This window comes from Pinus tabuliformis, chromosome 1_2, assembly GCF_031772625.1.
Source record: "Pinus tabuliformis cultivar Carrire ecotype Pingquan chromosome 1_2, CPIR1, whole genome shotgun sequence".
Lineage (NCBI taxonomy): Eukaryota > Viridiplantae > Streptophyta > Pinopsida > Pinales > Pinaceae > Pinus > Pinus tabuliformis.
The window spans coordinates 101,012,878-101,031,029 of record NC_142298.1 but is presented as its reverse complement, the minus strand read 5'-3'; the positions used below and the strand labels follow the sequence as shown (position 1 = coordinate 101,031,029).

The window sequence follows — 18,152 nt, the reverse complement described above, 5'->3', positions numbered from 1 at the left end:
TTGATATTTTAAATCAAGATATTTTGTAATAAATTTGTATAAATACTTCATCATTTGAAGTAATAGTGGTTGGTTTTTATATAGAAGAACACGATTGCGCATTGCTGAAGCATCAGCAGATTTACCAGTAATACAGAAAGCTCTTTCATAAGATTCTTGCGTCAAGTTGTTGGTGAAGTACCTCTATTGTTCTATGTGTTTATATTTCTCTATTTATCACACATATTGTTTCTTAATCTGAATTATTAAATAGATAATTAAAGGACAAAATTTGTTTAAATCTACACTTTGCTCCCAGCTTTGAATAATTTCCATGTTTTCTACTAAACTTTAAATATAGAATTTAGGTAACAATGCTCTATATATAAAGTGAATCTTAATCTATTCTACCTTCCCCATCCCATAAACTAAAAGAATCCAATCAATTTTGCTACCCTTCCCTATGAGATCTATCTGTAAACATTGAAATCAATTTGTACTTATGAAACAAACTCCATAGCCCTATGGTAATCTAGTTATCAACAAACCATTCAAATAAAAATCAAACGTTAAACTTCATAAATAGCCTAATATTTAATACAACAAAGTTAAATCTTACAGAGAGAGCCCTCCCTAAAGTTGGTGTTATCACCCAATAATTTCCCAAGGTTAAGGAAAGAGATCATCAGGGTAACCACAAACCAATATTTAGACTAAGGTTCTAGCCAACCTAAGTCCAGAGAGGGCTCTCTCTTTATGATTTAACTTTATTTTTATGGGATTTTAGGCTACTTCCTAGTGTTCATGAGGTTTTTGATTTTGGTTGAGTGGTGGAATTCTAGGAGCAGATGGATAGAGCTAGTTTCTTCAAGCCATTGGGCTATGGAGTCAATAAAAGGATAGCATAACTAGATCAAATCATTAAAGGGAATGTTTATAGGGTAGGCTAGCAAAGCAAAAAGAAAATATTCAGGGCTAATGGATGGAATGATTCTAATAAGGGTGAAGGGCACTTAAGAATCCTTGGATCGGGATCAGAATGAGGAACAGAGGGTGATCATCAACAAAGGGCAATTAAGAATCCTTTGCTACATAGACCAAAAGGAAAACTACAGAAGCTAAGGAGCAGTTAAGAATTCCCTAGCTAAGATAGTTTAGGAGAAAACATTCAGAATGTAAACAGTCAAGACAAAGTGCATTCAAGCAAATTCTGAAATATCATTCCTAGTTATACATTCAGATTTTAGAGAAACAAACATGATTATTAAGAAACATAAGGAAAGACAACAATACACATGAGATAATACTTATTTGATTTTCGCTTTACACAAGAATCCTGTAAAATATCTGATCTTTATTCCTTGATCCAGCAAGCCAATCCAATTATTGATACAATAGAACTTTGATTTGAGAGAAAAGTATATAGAAATGTCTTGGAATCCACCCAAAATACTTCAAATGAAGAAGTATTTATACAAATTCTAAACTGAAATATCTTGAAAAAATATCAAGAATTGTTTTACAAGTATCTCAAACTATTTTACGTTAATAGAACTTAAATAAAGGAAACTCAAAACTAATGAGTCTATTTGGCACTATATTTATGGATTGAGGATGAAAAAGAAGAGAAATTTGAATTTGATAGCAACTCAGAATTGATGATGAGGCATCCCAGTCACTATCTGCATCCTTTCTTTGTGCATTCTGCCCCAGCAATTCTGCAAAATGAGGGTCCATTGATACCTTTTTATATCTCAATACAAGATAGATATGTAAAACATGAAAGAGGTTATTGTAGATAAGTATGTTATTCAGATAAACATCTTTCAGTTTCCCAAAATTTAGCTCCAGCTCACAACATTCTCTGTAAAATGATGTCTAAAACAAGACTTTACCTAGTCCGAAAAATAGGTTGTGAAGATATGCATTTATCTCGCTTTTTGTAATACCTGTGTGCAAAGTGAGATAGGTTTTTGTAGATTGTCCTTTTAGGAACAAGAACCTCCTCCATTTTCTCAAAATACTTCTTGGATTGGCCACAATAGTTTTTTCAAAACTATGGCTTAAACATGAAATGTTTTGGAAAATGTACCATTTCTGTTCTAATTTCATCTTTTTCACTTTGATCTTTCAATCTGATACACATTTACTGATATTCTTTCATCTGATACACGTTTACTTTGATGTTTTGTCAATCTCCTTTACTATTTTTTTACCTTTACTGTACATTTTAACTTTTTACTGTGTGTTTCAATAGTAAATTATTTAGTTTTTTATGTGTATTCAACATATGGTAATGGATATTCATTAAGTCTCTGTATGTTTTATTTGTTTGTCTTCTAACTGCATCTCCGGTCTGGTTCCTCTGTTTTGACTGTCAATGCTCTGTAAAAATGTTTTCTTTTCTGTTCAGTGTATAATTGTCTTCTTCTTGATATGGGCTTTTGAATGAATTTCCTTTTGAGTCTTGGAGTAAACAAATTTTGCTACTAGTACCAAAATTGTTTGTCCAAGCTCTAGTCTTCTACTAATTACTTGTAAAATACAACAATTGTTAAGAAAAACACAGACTGACAAGGAGGTGGTAAATGGATTTCTGGCACAGGGATGTCTGGGGAAGGAGTCATGGTAGTGTTTTGAACGTAATCGGAGGTCAAATTTATGTTGCAGAGGTTCAGGGTGGTGCCAAAGGGTTTAATGAGTTTATACTGTGAAACGGGAAAAAGGAACGAAAACGAGGGTTTTCAGGTTTTTAATCTTTAACGGGAAACTTATAAACTTGGTGCAGAAATTCACATTTATGGATAATAAGTGGTTTCTCGAGTTGGAAGGGAGGTGGTATTAGAGGTCCATCACACTGCTTTTGTGGTGCAGGTGGTTTTTGGGAGGGCTCGCCCTATTCCACTCATTGAATGACACATAGCATCAGGGGCTAGGGGGAAAACCACTTTATCAGGCGGGTAAAGGGCGGACATCAGGTTAGCCCAATATGGATGGGGGCCATTGGATGAGGGGGATGGAGATCGTATGATGATCGAGAGGTGAAGTTGCAAGGCGATTTACCCATAAAGTTTTCAGGGGGGCCCATGGGTTTAATCACGGTGATACGAAATTATCTTAATGCCTAATCTCATTGGGGGCTCTTTAATGTGGGACTAAGGACTAAGAGGAGTTATTTAATATTTCTTGCAGGATATGGGTAGTAATATAGTTTATAATTAAACTAAGGGGTGGGGTTAATTTATACATAGGAGTTAAATATATACGGGAAATTGGGTTTTTCCTGGGATTTTTTATATATTTAATAAAAGTTAATATGAAGTGAAATGACTGTGTGGGGGGGGGTTGATTTACTTAAGATAAAGGTTATTTGGTGGGTTTTCTTGCATAAAACATGTTTAACATGGGGTTTTCCTAGGCAAAAAAGTTTAACCTTTAGGAAAAGGGGTTTTGCAAGGGGGATGAATGAATTGCAAGGTAATTTAACACCATTCCTTCTTAAGTCATCAAGCTGAGGGTCTGGTCCCACAAGAAGTCAGAGAAATTCTTTGAGCCTCTTTGACTTAAAGAACTATAGGTATTAATATTTTTATTATGAAAAGGAAGTTAGTGAGTGTCATAGGGGTTAAAAAGGGTGATGGGGATGTTAACTAAATCATATTGTGAACCATTGTCTTTGTTTTATGTATCACTTATGCATATTGAAAAGATGCATTTGGAACAATGACATAAGTGCTTTTCATTCAATCACAAGACATTTCCGCAACCCTTCTACTACTTACCCATCTACTTATCCTACCATTTTTTCTTCACTTTATTAGGGTGCATTTAGGTTAGCAAACCCTTATCAATATTTTTCTTTTCTTTACAATAGTAAACTAACTAAATCTAACCTTATTACATCCAAGGGCTTAGATTAAACTTATGATCTCCTTTTATTTTCTCTACCTAACTATGATCTGCCAAGATTAAACTGTTTGGTCATATTTTATTCTCCAACTATCAACATGAAATTTAAAGCATGGCATAATCAGATTAAATAGTTTGATTACCATGGATTGTGGCATGAATAACAAGCTGCACACAATCATTATTATGCACAAAAGTAAATAGTAGTGGCATTTTGACTTGCACACTTTCATGGTCTTCTTTTTTGGGGGTTCACATTTTTCACTTTTTTGGACCTTTCCTTATTCTTTTTATCTTTTGATTTTTCTTTTAGGACATACCCTCTTTTCATTTTTTAATTTTTTGAATATGGAAAACATTTGCATAAAGCAAAGGTATGTACATATTACAAGGCTTAACCTTAGCCATTCAAAATTATGACTCCTATTGGTATAGGAACCTAATAGTGGCTCCACTTGGGGATGGCATTTCCTGGTGACATGTCAAGAACTTTAAGATTAGTAGCCTTTGAATTGTGACTAAATTTACACTGTAAATTGTTCTTATGTGATTTCTGCCTTATTGTATAATCTTTGTGGTTGAAAATCCTAAACTGAAATCATAGCCTTTTCTGTAAACAAAAATCTGACACATGCTCAGAGTATTGAGCTTATTTGCACTCCTCTACCTACTCTAGTCTGATAAAAGGACTGCCATATCAAGTAATAACAAATTTCCAATGCAACCTGTAGTATACCTAGGGGGGATAATATGGGGTACAAAGGGAGGTACCTAAGGGAATAATGTAATAATGAGACGGGCCATAGTAATAAATAAGGCGGTTAACCTGTATCATGTAAGGGACCATAAGTAGTTAGCAATAATGTAATAATACCATGGTATTAGATAGATGGTATTGAGGGAACCATGGTAATGACCCATGGTGTTATATGTATGAGGCCTATATAGAGGCTAAAGACTCCCCATTGAGAGATGTCAACGATTATTGTATGAACAGGCATATGGCTTGTGGAGTGTTCTCCTTCCTTAAGGAGTGAATGTATGGTGTTGCCCTACCTTAATGGTTTTGATATTAATAAAGAGAAGCAATGCTATACTTAGATCTTGTTATTCTTGTATTTATTTCTATTATCTTATACTTTCATATCAGATCTATAACAACTGGTATCAGAGCACTTTCTTGAGCAAAGTGGAGATTTTTTTTTTTTTGCAGGAAAATTTTTTTGGGGCAGCGAGTTTGCAGTTCATATCTATACATTTTGGTGCAAAATATATAGAATCTAATCACATATCTGGGTTTTTGGTCAGAAAATACCCAATTTGAAAAAAACAATTGGCCGAATTAGAGTCCAGATGAGGGAGATATTGCTGATTTAAAAAATAGTTGGGTTGCAGACATTTTTTAGGGTGGTGAGTTTTTGGAGCAGATATGTACGTTCTGGTGCAAAATCTGCAAAATCTAATTGTAGATTGGCATTTTCTGTGAAAAAGACCCAAGTTCAAAAAAACAATCAGTCGAATCGGAGTTAGGATGAGGAAGATATCGCTGATTTAAAATCAGCTCTCTTTTCATAATTTTTTTGTGATGGCAGGACAGTTGCAGCGTGGATCTGAAATTCTAGTGCCTAGATCGGGATTTCTACCACATGGGAAGATGTAGAATGCTTGTTCCATTTCCAAAAACATGTCATTATAGGGATTCTAAGCAAGATTGATTAAATTGTGGCCATTTCAAATTTTCGCCAAGCAAGTGAATTTTTTTTCCAAACACCCTTCATAGCGGTTCTATGTTTTACAAGAAAAGATAATGGTCCTACTATTGAAGAATTCATAAAAAAATATAAAGTCATTCTAGGCACAACATTGGAAACTTTTCATAGCAACTAATATGGAAGATGAGGCTGCCAAATGGTTTTGATCAGTTGAGAATAAGAAGTTGTACAACCTTTCAGATAAAGAATTTGAAAAAGTCCTTTTAGAAAAATGGTCTCATGCTAGAAAACAAGATAATGAGAAACATGTGGGGTTATTTTCTACTGGTATCGACTTATTACAGGTTCATGGATATATTCAGAAGGAGAAGATCATTGTGTCTATAAATCCTAGTTGTAAGCAAAATCTTATAAATGTCAATTTGGCAAAAAAATTGCAAGTTCCAGCAAAACAAATGGAGCACACACCGGTTAATAAAGAGGAGGTGCAAGTTTATAAAGATTTGAAGATTTCTATGGACAAGTATGTATTGCATTCTAATTTTTATGCTTTAGAAATGGCTAATGTTGATGTTGTTTTGGGATACCCTTGGATGGAAGTGGTGGGTACTATCAATTTTAATGTGCAGAAGAAATTCCTGAAGCTCTGGTATAGAAAGAAGAAAATTACATTACATGATACTTCCATCAATAAACAGGTATATTCCAGGGAGGCTGAAGAAGAATGTGTTCTAGGGACTGACATTTCAGATGATGAGCCACTGATGGTCGACAACCAAACACAAACAATAAACTAGGTACCAAAAAAATAGGTAGAGTCTAAGGAGGCTGAAGTAGAAAATGTTACATCAGATGAGGATTCAGTGGTTGAAGTAATAGCAGAAGATAAGAAACAATAGCAGTATATATTTCTTTAATTTACCACCTAATGGAGCATGATTGGAATACCAATCATGCTCCATTAGGTGGTAAATTAAAGAAATATATACTGTTGGTTAAAACTTCACCATATCACCACCCACATCACCCAACAAGAAAACAACCAACAAGATGGAAACAAATTAGCTACAAGGACACCATCCCTCGCATGGCATATAGAGAGGGGCGATGATCCACCTACTATACATCAACACTGAAGAGCTACGAGGATCAACTTCCATCTCAAGCGAGCGACGCACCAGCTAGATTGAGAGTTCACCTTTCTCTTGGATGGCTAGATGCATGTGCAAGGTACCAATGGGCTACTCTTTTGAGTAAATCTTATTATTTGTGTTCTTCCCATGTTTCGGAGATGAAACATGTTAAGGAGGGTGGAATGTAGTATACCTAGGGGGGATAATATGGGGTACAAAGGGAGGTATCCAGGGGAATAATGTAATAATGGGATGGGCCATAGTAATAAATAAGGTGGTTAACTTGTAAGGAACCACAAGTACTTAGCAATAATGTAATAAGCCCATGGTATTAGATAGATGGTATTGAGGGAACCATGGTAATGACCATATATGAGGCCTATATAGAGGCTAGAGACTCCCTATTGAGAGATATCATGGATTATTGTATGAATAGGCATATGGCTTGTGGAGTGTTCTCCTTCTTTAAGGAGTGAATGTATGGTGTTGCCCTACCTTAAGGGTTTTGATATTGATAAAGAGAAGCAATTCTATATTTAGATTTTGTTATTATTGGGTTTATTTCTATTATCTTATACTTTCATATCATATCTATAACACAACTAGTCAAGTAAATGGATACTTAACAGAATTTTGCATTCCATTTTTCTAGGTAGAAAAGTAAATTCAGAAAATGGCATTTTAACTTTTCCACTAGATTTAATAGCTCTATTGATGAACTTGGAAAACTCTTCTTCTACTGATGACTGCAATATATTGACCAAAGGATAATGGTAATCCTGCCATATAAGATCTTCTGGATGATTTGTAACAAGAAAACAAACCTCATTCCAAACTGCTGCTTGATTTAAGTGATTATCTTGAAATAGAAAAGAAGCCATTTGTTTCTCCTCCTTGTTGTCCACTGTAACCAAGTGCTCTGAATGCTCTTGATATTCATCAAATATAACAACCATATCATATACAACATGAAAGTGCTTATCATTATCTTTGTCATATAGAAGCTTGTAGGGGAGTTGCAAACTCTCCTTAATTTGAAATGAAAGAACACGATCTATCAAAGTATGTTGTCTTATTTTATTTACATCCAAGGAGAAAAAATTTGAGAGAAGGTTTTCATCAAATAAATTTGACTGGTCTTTAATTTTTGAAGAAACCACTACTTGTTGAACATGCTCTTGTTGAACATGCTCTTGTTGATCAATACTTTTAAGCTCTACCATCTCTATCTCCAAATCATCGGACTGTTGTTGATTTTCACTGTTGTCCTCTACTTGAGCAATTTCATGGAACTGAATTCCTTCTTTACGCTGATCAATTTGTTGTGTTGCAAGAATTGTTTCCTGTGGGGAAACTTCATGGACCTCCAAACAACATACATCATCTTTTTCTTCCTGAGGAGAAGATAATTCAAGCAAGGCTTCTACTTTTTGAAAAGAATTTTCTTCTAAAGCCTCTAATATTTCATCATCCATGAACTGATCATCATCATAGTAATCTTCTAGATATTGAATAAGACTTTCAAAATTGTCACAATAGTTTTGAATTAGCAACAGAGATGAATAAATTTCCTTGTATTTGTCATGAAATACAGTATGAAAATGCTTTAAAGAACATATGCTAGAGGCTGGTAAATTTTCATACCAAGATCTAGCCTTTTCCTCTAAATTTGCCATAAATATTTTCATAAGACAATCTTCATGGAATTTGGCTTTAAACTTTTGGATGTGCATATGAAATCTTAATAAATGTAAAGTAGCATAATCTCCTATTTCATCTTTAAACAATGGAATATTCTTTAACCAATCAATGTTGGGCATAGGATTTGGAAAACCTGGAACCTTTGACCTGTCCAAAAGTGCATACCTGCGTTGTATTCTCGAATTCATCTTGAAAACACTCAATGCTAGAATGAAGTCACCATATGTTCTCAACAACTCTGGATTCTTTTACCAGTGGAGTCTTGATTATTTGAGGCTTCTTGATTGGAAAGTGATCATCATAAGATTCAGAAGGATGTTGTTTAAATGGATAAGGAGGATATATATTTACAATTTTCAAAGGAAAATAATTAAAACTAATCTAAGATCTTCTCTAAAGTACAATATACATTGGAAAAATTTCCTGATGAGAAAGAACATAATGTCTTGGATAACAATCCAAGTTAAAAGCTTGATCTTTTCATATTGTTCTTTCAGGTTCATTTCTCCAATGGAGTCTTAATTGTGGAATTGATTTGGAGTCACCAGGTGGATGATTTTAACCTTTGTGTGTTTGATCGCTATTCACCATCATAGATTAGATCTAGACCTGTAAAATATTTCTGAAGAAAATGTTAGTTCTCCCTAGTGGAGTCGCCACTATGTTATCACCCAGTAATTTCCCAAGGTTAAGGAAAGAGATCACTGGGGTAACCACAAACCAATCTTCAGACTCAGGTTCTAGCCAACATAAGTCCAGAGAGGGCTCTTTCTTTATGATTTAACTTTGTTTTTATGGGATTTTAGAGCTAGTTTCTTCAAGCCATTGGGCTATGGAGTCAGTAAAAGGATAGCATAACTGGATCAGATCATTAAAGGGAATGTTTATAGGGTAGGCTAGCAAAGCAAAAAGCAAATCTTCAGGGCTGATGGATGGAATGATTCTAACCAGGGTGAAAGGAATTTAAGAATCCTTGGACCGGGATCAGAATGAGGAATAGAGAGTGATCATCAACAAAGGAAAATTAAGAATTCTTTACTACATAGACCAAAAGGAAAACTACAAAAGCTAAGGAGCAGTTAAGAATTCCCTAGCTAAGATAGTTTAGGAGAAAACATTTAGAATGTAAACAGTCAAGACAGAGTGCATTCAACCAAATTCTGAAACATCATTCCTAGTTATACATTCATATTTTAGAGAAACAAATATGATTATTAAGAAACATAAGTAAAGACAATAATACACATGAGAGAATACTTATTTGATTTTCACTTTACATAAGAATCCTGTAAAATATCTGATCTTTATTCCTTGATCCAACAAGCCAATCTAGTTATTGATACAATAGAACTTTGATTTGAGAGAAAAGTATACATAAATTTCTTGGAATCCACCAAAAATACTTCAACTGAAGAAGTATTTATACAAATTCTAAACTGAAATATCTTGAAAAAATACCAAGATTGGTTTTACAAATATCTCAAATTGTTTTACATTAATAGAACTTAAATAAAGGAGACTCAAAGGTAATGAATCTATTTGGCACTATATTTATGGATTGAGGGTGACAAAGAAGAGAAATTTGAATTTGATAGCAACTCTAAATTGATGTTGAGGTATCTCAGTCACTAACTGCATCCTTTCTTTGTGCATTCTACCCCAACAATTCTGCAAAATGCGGGTCCATTGATACCTTGTTATATCTCAATCTGAGACAGATATGTAAAAAGTTAAATAGGTTATTGTAGATAGGTCTGTTATTGAGATAAACCTCTTTCAGTTCCCCAAACATCAGCTCCATCTGTTCACAACATTCTCTTCAAAATGATGTCTAAAACAGGACTTTACACAGTCTGAAAAATAGGCTATGAAGATATGAATTTATCTCGCGTTTTATAATACCTTTGTACAAAGTGAGATAGGTTTTTGTAGATTGGCCTTTTAAAAAAAAACCTCCTCAAGTTTCTCAATATACTTCTTGGATTAGCCACAATGGTTTTTGCAATACTATGACTTAAACATGAAATGTTTTGGAAAATGTACCATTTCTGTTATAATTTCATCTTTTGCACTTTGATCTTTCAATCCGATACACTTTTATTGATATTCTTCCATATGATACACTTTTACTTTTATGTTTTGTCAATATCCTTTACTGTGTTTTTAACTTTACTGTACATTTTAACTTTTTACTGTGTTTCAACAATAAGTTATTTAGTTTTTTATGTGTTTTCAGCATATGGTAATGGATATTGATTAAGTCTCTGTATGTTTTATTTGTTTGTCTTCTAACTCATCTCCGGTTTGGTTCCTTTGTTTTTACTGTCAATGCTCTGTATAAATGTTTTCTTTTCTGTTCTGTGTATAATTGTCTTCTTCTTCTTGATATAGGCTTTTGAATGAATTTCCTTTTGAGTCTTAGAGTAAAAAAAATTTGTGACTAGTATCAAAACTGTTTATCCAAGCTCTAGTCTTCTCCTAATTACCTGTAAAATACAACAAATGTTAAGAAAAATGTAGACTGACAGGGAGGTGGTAAATGGATTTCTGGCACAGGGATGTCTGTGAAAGGAGTCATGGCAGTGTTTTGAACGTATTCAAAGGTTGAATTTACGTTGTAGAGGTTTAGGGTGGTGCCGAAGTGTTTAATGAACTTATACTATGACACGGGCAAAAGGAACGAAAACGAGGGTTTTTAGGTTTTTAATCTTTAACGGGAAACTTTTAAACTTGGCACGCAAAATTCACATTTAGGGATAATAAGTGGTTTTTTGGGTTGGCAGGGAGGTAGTATTAGAGGTCCATCCCACCGTTTTTGTGGTGTGGGCAGTTTTCGGGAGGGCTTGCTTGATTCCACTCATTGAATGACATGTAGCGTCGGGGGCTAGGGGGAAAACCACTTTATCGGGCGTGTAAAGGGCAGATATCGGGTCAGCCCAATATGGATGGGGGGTATTGGCTGAGGGTGTTAGACTCCGTCTTCTCAAGTCCTCTGTCAGGGTCCAATTCAGATAGGTGGCTGTCAAAGTCTCTTTTCAATATGCAGGCTAATGTCAACCAGCCTTCACCAACCACAGCTTAGATGTTTGCATAACTTTGTCTTCAGAAATGTTTCAATAACATGTGCAAGCCAGAGGAAAGTTTAGGAAGTTATTATTTCAAGAGTTTCATCATCATTAATGATCAAAAGGATGATTCTTCTCCAAAACCTTGTTTTGGAGAAGAAATTGGCAAATTAGTTATTTGTAATAACCATGTAATTTTCTGTCTTGGAGATTTCAAATGCATGCTCTATGTCCCCTTGGCAAACTTCATGCTAAACATCCCTGCAAGCAAACAAAGAAAAAGCCATCATCCATGTCAGCAAAACAAAAAGGAAATTGTAAAACAGAGTATCACTAAAGCGGCTCAGTTGTCATACGTTTAAGGAAGTTGGAGCAGTTTCAGGGGTGCGCAGCGCATTGGACAGGGCGTGCGACGCATCAGAGGCGCGCGGCGCGTTGGGTGAGGCACGCTACCCACACAGAGACAGAGTTTAAAAAACGTTTTCTTGTGACCAGTTTCGTGTTGAAATGACTCCATCGACTTGCAACGGGATGACAAACCTTCATGTTCTTTGCCAAGGCGATTGAGCATCTGCATTTTCAGGATTTGCAATGTGTCATGAGGAGCAACAGAGATAATGGAATACATCAACGAACTGGAGAGTCTACCTAAAACCAGAATACTTGACCTGTTCCAAAGAAAATATGCACGTGATGTTATTGTTTCCTATCAATGCGAAAACGTGCGTATTGGTGGTAACATGTAGGCTTTTCTTCCGGTCACACAGCATCAAATATTGTTGCTATAATCCAGGTGCTATTGACTGCAGTAGGTACATCATTGATGGAAAAATCTGGAAGGCGCCTACTTCTAATGATTGCTGCAGGAGGAATGTGCATAAGCTGCTTTAGTATTGGACTATCATTTTACATACAGGGACATTTTGATGGGTCTTCTCTGCTACTACTTGCAAGAAAATTATCATTAACTGGTCTTTTGGGTTATATTGTAATATTTTCAATGGGCATGGGTGGAATTCCATGGGTCATAATGTCTGAGATATTTCCTTTGAATATGAAGCGTATTGCTGGCAGTCTGGTGTCTCTCACAGCTTGGTTTGGTTCATGGATTGTCACCCTCACTTTTAATTCTCTCTTCTCTTGGAGTTCTACAAGCTTCCTTCTTTATATTTTGCATTGTCGCCTTCATTGTGCTATTCGTGGTAAAGCTTGTACCAGAGACAAAGGGACGAACTCTGGAAGAAATACAATCTTCTCTGTCATAAAATTATAGGGGAAGAAATCTGAAGTTTGTCCATAGAATCATGGCTTGGTTGAATTTTATGGTTTGCAATGAAGTTCTCATGAAGAGTCTGTAAATATTCTCTTTACTAATATCATATCAATTTCATTTATTATTCTCGTAGAAGAGCTCAAGTGTCAGGCTATTGCATCTTCTATATTAACCACAACTCTCGACCTTGAAACAGTGGTATTGCATTTGGTGTTCACATTGATATCGCAGGCTCTGCAGTCGACATGCTGGTGGCTCTAATTAGAAGCAGGATCTGACTTATATTTCTGAAGTCCAGCCCTGCGTGATCCAGAGAGTTAATGGTGGTTTGAACATGTCTCATAACGTTCCACCTCAGCAATGTTATCGCTAATGGTGTTGCACATGTCAAGCTGGAAATCAAACGGTGGTGACACAGGTAAATGTTTTCAAACTGAAAACACGTGGTGAGGTTGGTAAACTGCAACTGCGATTGTTTAGGTGGAAACTTATTTAAAGGATCAGTTTTATTTAAAAATTGGTTTCATTCAACTGGAAAGTGAACAGTCATAGACTGAACACCTATATTTAAACAAAGACACTTGTCATAGCAGAGAAACAGGAACCGATGATCTATTTTTGAGAGCAGTTGCAAAGTGGCATTCAAAGGTTCGATTGCCTGTTTCTGTCTTTAGTTAGTCTATGCTCCAAGATTAGTTTTCATGGGTCATTAGAAATCCTCAAGCTGGAATAATGGAAGGCTTTTCTATCTTTAGGGCAGATGGAGGATTCTTTTCTATCTTCATGGCTTCAGGTGAAACAACGCCCTTGTTTTGGGTCGTTCTGTTTTCTTCTAGTATAGTTTATTTATTGTATGGCAAATGATTTGTAAAAAAAGAGAGGAGAATTCTGAGAGGTGTGTGGAGAAGAACAGAATTTCATTGTACAGTGTTTGACAGAGATTAATTGAAGAGTACAGCTCTGATTTGTAAGATCCTTGTGGTGTGAAAGTTTAGCAAATGTATCTTTCTTTCTGTTTCAATGTCTTTTGTAATGTTTCATAGTTCATTTATAATCGTTTCTAAATGAATAATTTTAAGTGAGAAAGGCAGAATTCAATTTATTTGCTCTGCCTTGAGGAAGTGTTCATATTTAATGTTTTCTTCTGTTTGATAAGGATCCATCACACATGCCCTTGTCGAGTTCTCAGCAGTCTTGCCATTCCGTTTAATCTCAATTTTATTTTTAAACTTCACTCCTACCTCGCCTTATGGATTAACCTGTGCCTTTGATTAAACCACTGCTCTTGCTGTCTTTGCCCATGCAGCCCAGAAAACCCAAACATTTATTTAAAACCTCATTTCATATCTCTTTACTAGCCTAAAATCAGCATTCACTATAGGTCATCTCAGCCCTTTTGAAGACCTTTTGCCGAGATAGACCCGGAGAGAGCCCTCTCCTGTCCTCGTAGGGCTAGCTACGAGGCTGAGCTTGGTTTGATGTTGCCTCGAGTTTTGCCTTCCTCAGCCTGGGGAAAATTCGAGCGTTAACATAGTGGCGACCATACTGGGGAAGATGGTTTGCTGTTGATGTGACATTCGACTTGTTGATTGTCTTGTCCCAGTACATGAAATCAAGTTGCAGATCTGATGCTGATGGTGGATAGCAGTCGGACACTTATGAAGGCTGAAACTTTCACCTGGCGACTCCAACTCGATCCAGACAGTCCAGTGCTCGCTGATCCATTTATGCAATGGTAGGGTATGTGGCAAACCCTGCACTTTGTGAAGCTGTAAAAGATGTTAGAAATTGGTTAGCGGATTTTGAAATTAATGAAGATTTTTTCAGTGCTTTGCTTCAATGTTTGAAATCTCCGAAGTTTCCTCTTGAAGCTAAAACTGGTGTCTGTGAGTTAGTGGTTGAAAGAGTTGAGAAGGAGATTCAGTATTTAAATGAGCAGATCCAGTCATATGATTTCCGAGACCCTAAAAAGTTCTTGGAAATCCTTTCTCCTTCGAAACAAGAAATAATAGAATTGCCTACAGATGTTTGCATTGACAGTGTGCAACTGGAGGTATGTATTGCGGAGTTGGGGCAGCAAATGGAGTCTGGATTTCGCGATCCAATTGCGATGTACATGGAAATGTTTTTCAGTTTGACTGACAAATCATGCTGTCTAATACATAGCCAGATTCATTACGTGCATGAAGGGCTGCCAGCAATTACATCTGTGTCCTGGCGGAAGCCTTCTCAAGTGGCATCATTCTCAGGTTTACTTGAATGGTTAATCTGGCATTTCAGTATTACCTGATCTATTGTTTTTACAGCAAAGTAGGGTAGATTTTGTAAATAAATAAGCAGCCAAAGGGGCAGCATCTTGTTCTAGTTTCATTACAGCTTTAGTTTGAAGTTAGTTAAGCCAGTTTTTCAGTTATTTCAGTCTTGAGATCGAATTAGTTTGAGTTCAGTTTCAGTTTAAAAATTGAGTCAAGAGTTGTGTATATTTGTTGAAATAATGGACTCCATTGCCCAATGGATGGAGGCACTATCTTCTCTCCCAAAGCTCTGCGGTTCTTGGCACCTCCAAAAAGTGGTAGCTACCATCCCCATTGGAGCCAATGTTAGACTCTGTCTTCTCAAGTCCTCTGTCAGGGTCCAATTCAGATAGGTGGCCGTCAAAGTCTCTTTTCAATATGCAGGCTAATGTCAACCAGCCTTCACCAACCACAGCTTAGATGTTTGCATAGCTTTGTCTTCAGAAATGTTTCAATAACATATGCAAGCCAGAGGAAGGTTTAGGAAGTTATTATTTCAAGAGTTTCATCATCATCAATGATCAAAAGGATGATTCTTCTCCAAAACCTTTTTTTGGAGAAGAAATTGGCAAATTAGTTATTTGTAATAACCATGTAATTTTCTGTCTTGGAGATTTCAAATGCAGGCTCTATGTCCCCTCGCCAAACTTCATGCTAAACATCCCTGCAAGCAAACAAAGAAAAAGCCATCATCCATGTCAGCAAAACAAAAAGGAAATTGTAAAACAGAGTATCACTAAAGCGGCTCAGCTGTCATACGTTTAAGGAAGTTGGAGCAGTTTCAGGGGTGCGCAGCGCATTGGACAGGGCGCGCGACGCATCAGGGGCGCGCGGCGCATCATAGGCACGCGGCGCGTTGGGTGAGGCGCGCTACCCACACAGAGACAGAGTTTAAAAAACGTTTTCTTGTGACCAGTTTCGTGTTGAAACGACTCCATCGACTTGCAACGGGATGGCAAACCTTCATGTTCTTTGCCAAGGCGATTGAGCATTTGCGTTTTCAGGATTGCAATGTGTCATGCGGAGCAACAAAGATAATGGAATACATCAACGAACTGGAGAGTCTACCTAAAACTCGAATACTGGACCTGTTCCAAAGGAAATATGAACGTGCTGTTATTGTTTCCTATCAATGCGAAAACGTGCGTATTGGTGGTAACATGTAGGTTTTTCTTCCGGTCACACAGCATCAAATACTGTTGCTATAATCCAGGTGCTATTGACTGCAGTAGGTGCATCATTGATGGACAAATCTGGAAGGCGCCCACTTCTAATGATTGCTGCAGGAGGAATGTGCATAAGTTGCTTTAGTATTGGACTATCATTTTACATACAGGGACATTTTGATGGGTCTTCTCTTCTACTACTTGCAAGAAAATTATCATTAACTGGTCTTTTGGGTTATATTGCAATATTTTCAATGGGCATGGGTGGAATTCCATGGGTCATAATGTCTGAGATATTTCCTTTGAATATGAAGCATAATGCTGGCAGTCTGGTGTCTCTCACAGCTTGGTTTGGTTCATGGATTGTCACCCTCACTTTTAATTCTCTCTTCTCTTGGAGTTCTACAAGCTTCCTTCTTTATATTTTGCATTGTCTGTGCCTTCATTGTGCTATTCATGGTAAAGCTTGTACCAGAGACAAAGGGACGAACTCTGGAAGAAATACAATCTACTCTCTCATAAAATTATAGGGGAAGAAATAGGAAGTTTGTCCATAGAATCATGGCTTGGTTGAATTTTATGGTTTGCAATGAAGTTCTCATGAAGAGTCTGTAAATATTCTCTTTGCTAATATCATATCAATTTCATTTATTATTCTCGTAGAAGAGCTCAAGGGTCAGGCTATTGCATCTTCTATGTTAACCACAACTCTCGACCTTGAAACATTGGTATTGCATTTGGTGTTCACATTGATATCGCAGGCTCTGCAGTCGGCATGTCGGTGGCTCTAATTAGAAGCGGGATCTGACTTATATTTCTGAAGTCCAGCCCTGCGTGATCCAGAGAGTGAATGGCGGTTTGAACCAACGTCTCATAACGTTCCACCTCAGCAATGTTATCACTAATGGTGTTGCACATGTCAAGCTGGAAATCAAACGGTGGTGACACAGGTAAATGTTTTCAAACTGAAAACACGTGGTGAGGTTGGTAAACTGCAGCTGCGATTGTTCAGGTGGAAACTTATTTAAAGGATCAGTTTTATTTAAAAATTGGTTTCATTCAACTGGAGACACCTTTCATAGCAGAGAAACAGGAACCGATGATCTATTTTTGAGAGCAGTTGCAAAGTGGCATTCAAAAGTTCGATTTCCTATTTCTGTCTTTAGTTAGTCTACGCTCCAAGATTAGTTTTCATGGGTCATTAGAAATCCTCAAGCTGGAATAATGGAAGGCTTTTCTATATTTAGAGCAGATGGAGGATTCTTTTCTATCTTCATGGCTTCAGGTGAAACAACGCCCTTGTTTTGGGTCGTTCTGTTTTCTTCTAGTATAGTTCATTTATTGTATGGCAAATGATTTGTCAAAAAAAAGAGGAGAATTCTGAGAGGTGCGTGGAGAAGAACAAAATTTCATTGCACAGTGTTTGACAGAGATTAATTGAAGAGTACAACTCTGATTTGTAAGATCCTTCTGGTGTGAAAGTTTAGCAAATGTATCTTTCTTTCTGTTTCAATGTATTATGTAATGTTTCATATTTCATTCATAATCGTTTCTAAATGAATACTTTTAAGTGAGAAAGGCAGAATTCAATTTATTTGCTCTGTCTTGAGGAAGTGCTCATATTTAATGTTTTCTTCTGTTTGATAAGGATCCATCACACATGCCCTTGTCGACTTCTCAACAGTCTTGCCATTCCGTTTAATCTCAATTTTATTGTCAAACTTCACTCCTACCTCACCTTATGGATTAACCTATGCCTTTGATTAAACCTCTGCTCTTACTGTCTTTGCCCATGCAGCCCAGAAAACCAAAACATTTATTTAAAAACTCATTTCATATCTCTTTACTAGCCTAAAATCAGCATTCACTATAGGTCATCTCAGCCCTTTTGAAGACCTTTTGCCCAGATAGACCCGGAGA

The 18,152-nt window shown here is 36.4% G+C and overlaps 1 pseudogene; it reads left to right on the top strand.

Moving 5' to 3' along the window:
* The window catches only part of LOC149204682 (sugar transporter ERD6-like 16), a 112,646-nt pseudogene extending 95,850 nt beyond the window's left edge, over positions 1 to 16,796 (top strand).
* Positions 16,797 to 18,152: the final 1,356 nt, after the last annotated feature.